We start from the raw sequence: 5000 nt of genomic DNA, 5'->3' as shown, positions 1-5000 counted from the left end.
ATGTACAGCCACACCAGACTGGATATGCCCAATCTCATCTGATCTTGGAAGCTAAGCAGTGTTGGGCCTGGTTAGTACTTGGATGGGAGACCACCTGGGAATACAAGGTGCTGTAGATAATTTTATACTGCCAACACCGTTCTGTTGATGCATTCCATTTTAAAATGTATTCATTTATGAACCAGTAGTTAGAAGTAGAAAAGTTCTAACAGAAACCAGAAAGTTCATCTACAGCAACACCACACTGGATACGCCCAATCTCCTCTGATCTTGGAAGCTAAGCAGTGCTGGGCCTGGTTAGTACTTGGATGGGAGACCACCTGGGAATACAAGGTGCTGTAGATAATTTTATACTGCCAACACCGTTCTGTTGATGCATTCCATTTTCAAACGTATTCATTTATGAACCAGTAGTTAGAATTAGAAAAGTACTAACAGAAACCATAAAGCTCTTCTACAGCCACACCACACTGGATACGCCCAATCTCCTCTCATCTTGGAAGCTAAGCAGTGTTGGGCCTGGTTAGTACTTGGATGGGAGACCACCTGGGAATACTAGGTGCTGTAGATAATTTTATACTGCCAACACCGTTCTGTTGATGCATTCCATTTTAAAACTTATTCATTTATGAACCAGTAGTTAGAAGTAAAAAAGTTCTAACAGAAACCAGAAAGTTCATCTACAGCAACACCACACTGGATACGCCCAATCTCATCTGATCTTGGAAGCTAAGCAGTGTTGAGCCTGGTTAATACTTGGATGGGAGACCACCTGGGAATACAAGGTGCTGTAGATATTTTTATACTGCCAACACCGTTCTGTTAATGCATTCCATTTTCAAACCTATTCATTTATGAACCAGTAGTTAGAAGTAGAAAAGTTCTAACAGAAACCACAAAGCTCATCTACAGCCACACCACACTGGATACGCCCAATCGCATCTGATCTTGGAAGCTAAGCAGTGTTGGACCTATTTAGTACTTGGATGGGAGACCACCTGGGAATACAAGGTGCTGTAGATATATTTATACTGCCAACACCGTTCTGTTGATGCATTCCATTTTCACATGTATTCATTTATGAACCAGTAGTTAGAAGTAGAAAAGTTCTAACAGAAACTGCAAAGCTCATCTACAGCCACACCACACTGGATACGCCCAATCTCATCTGATCTTGGAAACTAAGCAGTGTTGGGCCTGGTTAGTACTTGGATGGGAGACCACCTGGGAATACAAGGTGCTGTAGATATTTTTATACTGCCAACACCGTTCTGTTGATGCATTCCATTTTCAAACGTATTCATTTATGAAACAGTAGTTAGAAGTAGAAAAGTTCTAACAGAAACCACAAAGCTCGTCTACAGCCACACCACACTGGATATGCCCAATCTCATCTGATCTTGGAAGCTAAGCAGTGTTGGGCCTGGTTAGTACTTGGATGGGAGACCACCTGGGAATACAAGGTGCTGTAGATATTTTTATACTACCAACACCGTTTTGTTGATGCATTCCATTTTCAAACGTATTCATTTATGAACCAGTAGTTAGAAGTAGAAAAGTACTAACAGAAACCATAAAGCTCTTCTACAGCCACACCACACTGGATATGCCCAATCTCATCTGATCTTGGAAGCTAAGCAGTGTTGGGCCTGGTTAGTACTTGAATGGGAGACCACCTGGGAATACAAGGTGCTGTAGATAATTTTATACTGCCAACACCGTTCTGTTGATGCATTCCATTTTAAAACGTATTCATTTATGAACAAGTAGTTAGAAGTAGAAAAGTTCTAACAGAAACCAGAAAGTTCATCTACAGCAACACCACACTGGATACGCCCAATCTCATCTGATCTTGGAAGCTAAGCAGTGTTGGGCCTGGTTAGTACTTGGATGGGAGACCACCTGGGAATACAAGGTGCTGTAGATATTTTTATACTACCAACACCGTTCTGTTGATGCATTCCATTTTCAAACGTATTCATTTATGAACCAGTAGTTAGAAGTAGAAAAGTACTAACAGAAATCATAAAGCTTTTCTACAGCCACACCACACTGGATATGCCCAATCTCATCTGATCTTAGAAGCTAAGCAGTGTTGGGCCTGGTTAGTACTTGGATGGGAGACCACCTGGGAATACATAGGTGCTGTAGATAATTTTATACTGCCAACACCGTTCTGTTGATGCATTCCATTTTCAAACGTATTCATTTATGAACCAGTAGTTAGAAGTAGAAAAGTTCAAACAGAAACCACAAAGCTCATCTACAGCCACACCACACTGGATACGCCCAATCTCATCTGATCTAGGAAGCTAAGCAGTGTTGGGCCTGGTTAATACTTGGATGGGAGACCACCTGGGAATACAAGGTGCTGTAGATATTTTTATACTACCAACACCGTTCTGTTGATGCATTCCATTTTAAAACGTATTCATTTATGAACCAGTAGTTAGAAGTAGAAAAGTTCTAACAGAAACCAGAAAGTTCATCTATAGCAACACCACACTGGATACGCCCAATCTCATCTGATCTTGGAAGCTAAACAGTGTTGGGCCTGGTTAGTACTTGGATGGGAGACCACCTGGGAATACAAGGTGCTGTAGATATTTTTATACTACCAACACCGTTCTGTTGATGCATTCCATTTTCAAACGTATTCATTTATGAACCAGTAGTTAGAAGTAGAAAAGTTCTAACAGAAACCACAAAGCTCATCTACAGCCACACCACACTGGATACGCCCAATCTCATCTGATCTAGGAAGCTAAGCAGTGTTGGGCCTGGTTAGTACTTGGATGGGAGACCACCTGGGAATACAAGGTGCTGTAGAAATTTTTATACTACCAACACCGTTCTGTTGATGCATTCCATTTTCAAACTTATTCATTTATGAACCAATAGTTAGAAGTAGAAAAGTACTAACAGAAACCATAAAGCTCTTCTACAGCCACACCACACTGGATACGCCCAATCTCATCTGATCTTGGTAGCTAAGCAGTGTTGGGCCTGGTTAGTACTTGGATGGGAGACCACCTGGGAATACTAGGTGCTGTAGATAATTTTATACTGCCAACACCGTTCTGTTGATGCATTCCATTTTAAAACTTATTCATTTATGAACCAGTAGTTAGAAGAAGAAAAGTTCTAACAGAAACCAGAAAGTTCATCTACAGCAACACCACACTGGATACGCCCAATCGCATCTGATCTTGGAAGCTAAGCAGTGTTGGACCTATTTAGTACTTGGATGGGAGACCACCTGGGAATACAAGGTGCTGTAGATATATTTATACTGCCAACACCGTTCTGTTGATGCATTCCATTTTCAAATGTATTCATTTATGAACCAGTAGTTAGAAGTAGAAAAGTTCTAACAGAAACAGCAAAGCTCATCTACAGCCACACCTCACTGGATATGCCCAATCTCATCTGATCTTGGAAGCTAAGCAGTGTTGGGCCTGGTTAGTACTTGGATGGGAGTCCACCTGGGAATACAAGGTGCTGTAGATAATTTTATACTGCCAACACCGTTCTGTTGATGCATTCCATTTTAAAACGTATTCATTTATGAACCAGTAGTTAGAAGTAGAAAAGTTCTAACAGAAACCACAAAGTTCATCTACAGCCACACCACATTGGATACGCCCAATCTCATCTGATCTTGGAAGCTAAGCAGTGTTGGGCCTGGTTAGTACTTGGATGGGAGACTACCTGGGAATACAAGGTGCTGTAGATATTTTTATACTGCCAACACCGTTCTGTTGATGCATTCCATTTTCAAACGTATTCATTTATGAACCAGTAGTTAGTAGTAGAAAAGTTCTAACAGAAACAACAAAGCTCATCTACAGCAACACCACACTGGATACGCCCAATCTCATCTGATCTTGGAAGCTAAGCAGTGTTGGGCCTGGTTAGTACTTGGATGGGAGTCCACCTGGGAATACAAGGTGCTGTAGATATTTTTATACTACCAACACCGTTCTGTTGATGCATTCCATTTTAAAACGTATTCATTTATGAACCAGTAGTTAGAAGTAGAAAAGTTCTAACAGAAACCACAAAGCTCATCTACAGCCACACCACACTGGATACGCCCAATCTCATCTGATCTTGGAAGCTAAGCAGTGTTGGGCCTGGTTAGTACTTGGATGGGAGACCACCTGGGAATACAAGGTGCTGTCGATATTTTTATACTACAAACACCGTTCTGTTGATGCATTCCATTTTCAAACGTATTCATTTATGAACCAGTAGTTGGAAGTAGAAAAGTACTAACAGAAATCATAAAGCTCTTCTACAGCCACACCACACTGGATATGCCCAATCTCATCTGATCTTGGAAGCTAAGCAGTGTTGGGCCTGGTTAGTACTTGGATGGGAGTCCACCTGGGAATACAAGGTGCTGTAGATAATTTTATACTGCCAACACCGTTCTGTTGATGCATTCCATTTTAAAAAGTATTCATTTATGAACCAGTAGTTAGAAGTAGAAAAGTTCTAACAGAAACCACAAAGTTCATCTACAGCCACACCACATTGGATACGCCCAATCTCATCTGATCTTGGAAGCTAAGCAGTGTTGGGCCTGGTTAGTACTTGGATGGGAGACTACCTGGGAATACAAGGTGCTGTAGATATTTTTATACTGCCAACACCGTTCTGTTGATGCATTCCATTTTCAAACGTATTCATTTATGAACCAGTAGTTAGTAGTAGAAAAGTTCTGACAGAAACAACAAAGCTCATCTACAGCCACACCACACTGGATACGCCCAATATCATCTGATCTTGGAAGCTAAGCAGTGTTGGGCCTGGTTAGTACTTGGGTGGGAGACCACCTGGGAATACAAGGTGCTGTAGATATTTTTATACTGCCAACACCGTTCTGTTGATGCATTCCATTTTCAAACGTATTCATTTATGAACCAGTAGTTAGAAGTAGAAAAGTTCTAACAGAAACCACAAAACTCATCTACAGCCACACCACACTGGATACG

At 41.2% G+C, this 5000-nt stretch overlaps 19 non-coding genes and 4 pseudogenes across 19 annotated transcripts in view; all 23 read left to right on the top strand.

Annotated features, from left to right (window-relative positions):
• Positions 1–119, top strand: LOC134889728 (5S ribosomal RNA; annotated as a pseudogene).
• Positions 120–226: 107 nt separating this feature from the next.
• On the top strand, positions 227–345 carry LOC135069634 (5S ribosomal RNA). Its single transcript, XR_010255812.1, has one exon. It is a non-coding gene; the product is annotated as a 5S ribosomal RNA (ribosomal RNA).
• A 107-nt stretch (positions 346–452) lies between these two features.
• On the top strand, positions 453–571 carry LOC134889657 (5S ribosomal RNA; annotated as a pseudogene).
• Positions 572–678: 107 nt separating this feature from the next.
• LOC134889681 (5S ribosomal RNA) lies at positions 679–797 on the top strand (annotated as a pseudogene).
• A 107-nt stretch (positions 798–904) lies between these two features.
• LOC135069785 (5S ribosomal RNA) lies at positions 905–1023 on the top strand. The gene has a single exon (XR_010255967.1). It is a non-coding gene; the product is annotated as a 5S ribosomal RNA (ribosomal RNA).
• A 107-nt stretch (positions 1024–1130) lies between these two features.
• On the top strand, positions 1131–1249 carry LOC135064867 (5S ribosomal RNA). The gene has a single exon (XR_010251164.1). It is a non-coding gene; the product is annotated as a 5S ribosomal RNA (ribosomal RNA).
• A 107-nt stretch (positions 1250–1356) lies between these two features.
• LOC135062990 (5S ribosomal RNA) lies at positions 1357–1475 on the top strand. The gene has a single exon (XR_010249331.1). It is a non-coding gene; the product is annotated as a 5S ribosomal RNA (ribosomal RNA).
• Positions 1476–1582: 107 nt separating this feature from the next.
• LOC135068516 (5S ribosomal RNA) lies at positions 1583–1701 on the top strand. The gene has a single exon (XR_010254714.1). It is a non-coding gene; the product is annotated as a 5S ribosomal RNA (ribosomal RNA).
• A 107-nt stretch (positions 1702–1808) lies between these two features.
• On the top strand, positions 1809–1927 carry LOC135060016 (5S ribosomal RNA). Its single transcript, XR_010246409.1, has one exon. It is a non-coding gene; the product is annotated as a 5S ribosomal RNA (ribosomal RNA).
• Positions 1928–2034: 107 nt separating this feature from the next.
• LOC134891027 (5S ribosomal RNA) lies at positions 2035–2154 on the top strand (annotated as a pseudogene).
• Positions 2155–2261: 107 nt separating this feature from the next.
• Positions 2262–2380, top strand: LOC134886071 (5S ribosomal RNA). Its single transcript, XR_010170167.1, has one exon. It is a non-coding gene; the product is annotated as a 5S ribosomal RNA (ribosomal RNA).
• Positions 2381–2487: 107 nt separating this feature from the next.
• On the top strand, positions 2488–2606 carry LOC135067135 (5S ribosomal RNA). The gene has a single exon (XR_010253359.1). It is a non-coding gene; the product is annotated as a 5S ribosomal RNA (ribosomal RNA).
• Positions 2607–2713: 107 nt separating this feature from the next.
• On the top strand, positions 2714–2832 carry LOC135070931 (5S ribosomal RNA). The gene has a single exon (XR_010257078.1). It is a non-coding gene; the product is annotated as a 5S ribosomal RNA (ribosomal RNA).
• A 107-nt stretch (positions 2833–2939) lies between these two features.
• On the top strand, positions 2940–3058 carry LOC134901623 (5S ribosomal RNA). The gene has a single exon (XR_010175110.1). It is a non-coding gene; the product is annotated as a 5S ribosomal RNA (ribosomal RNA).
• A 107-nt stretch (positions 3059–3165) lies between these two features.
• Positions 3166–3284, top strand: LOC134886867 (5S ribosomal RNA). Its single transcript, XR_010170943.1, has one exon. It is a non-coding gene; the product is annotated as a 5S ribosomal RNA (ribosomal RNA).
• Positions 3285–3391: 107 nt separating this feature from the next.
• On the top strand, positions 3392–3510 carry LOC135067060 (5S ribosomal RNA). Its single transcript, XR_010253288.1, has one exon. It is a non-coding gene; the product is annotated as a 5S ribosomal RNA (ribosomal RNA).
• A 107-nt stretch (positions 3511–3617) lies between these two features.
• On the top strand, positions 3618–3736 carry LOC135065818 (5S ribosomal RNA). The gene has a single exon (XR_010252088.1). It is a non-coding gene; the product is annotated as a 5S ribosomal RNA (ribosomal RNA).
• A 107-nt stretch (positions 3737–3843) lies between these two features.
• On the top strand, positions 3844–3962 carry LOC135065382 (5S ribosomal RNA). Its single transcript, XR_010251664.1, has one exon. It is a non-coding gene; the product is annotated as a 5S ribosomal RNA (ribosomal RNA).
• Positions 3963–4069: 107 nt separating this feature from the next.
• On the top strand, positions 4070–4188 carry LOC135062224 (5S ribosomal RNA). Its single transcript, XR_010248578.1, has one exon. It is a non-coding gene; the product is annotated as a 5S ribosomal RNA (ribosomal RNA).
• A 107-nt stretch (positions 4189–4295) lies between these two features.
• Positions 4296–4414, top strand: LOC135069727 (5S ribosomal RNA). Its single transcript, XR_010255912.1, has one exon. It is a non-coding gene; the product is annotated as a 5S ribosomal RNA (ribosomal RNA).
• A 107-nt stretch (positions 4415–4521) lies between these two features.
• Positions 4522–4640, top strand: LOC135065816 (5S ribosomal RNA). The gene has a single exon (XR_010252086.1). It is a non-coding gene; the product is annotated as a 5S ribosomal RNA (ribosomal RNA).
• A 107-nt stretch (positions 4641–4747) lies between these two features.
• Positions 4748–4866, top strand: LOC135070319 (5S ribosomal RNA). The gene has a single exon (XR_010256487.1). It is a non-coding gene; the product is annotated as a 5S ribosomal RNA (ribosomal RNA).
• Positions 4867–4973: 107 nt separating this feature from the next.
• LOC135064625 (5S ribosomal RNA) overlaps positions 4974–5000 on the top strand; it is a 119-nt gene continuing 92 nt past the window's right edge. The window contains exon 1 of the ribosomal RNA XR_010250930.1: positions 4974–5000. This exon is cut by the window's right edge and continues 92 nt beyond it. This is a non-coding gene — a ribosomal RNA (5S ribosomal RNA).

This window comes from Pseudophryne corroboree, chromosome 3, assembly GCF_028390025.1.
Source record: "Pseudophryne corroboree isolate aPseCor3 chromosome 3, aPseCor3.hap2, whole genome shotgun sequence".
Taxonomy (NCBI): domain Eukaryota; kingdom Metazoa; phylum Chordata; class Amphibia; order Anura; family Myobatrachidae; genus Pseudophryne; species Pseudophryne corroboree.
The sequence above is the reverse complement of the archived record's forward strand: the minus strand, read 5'-3'. Positions and strand labels throughout refer to the sequence as shown.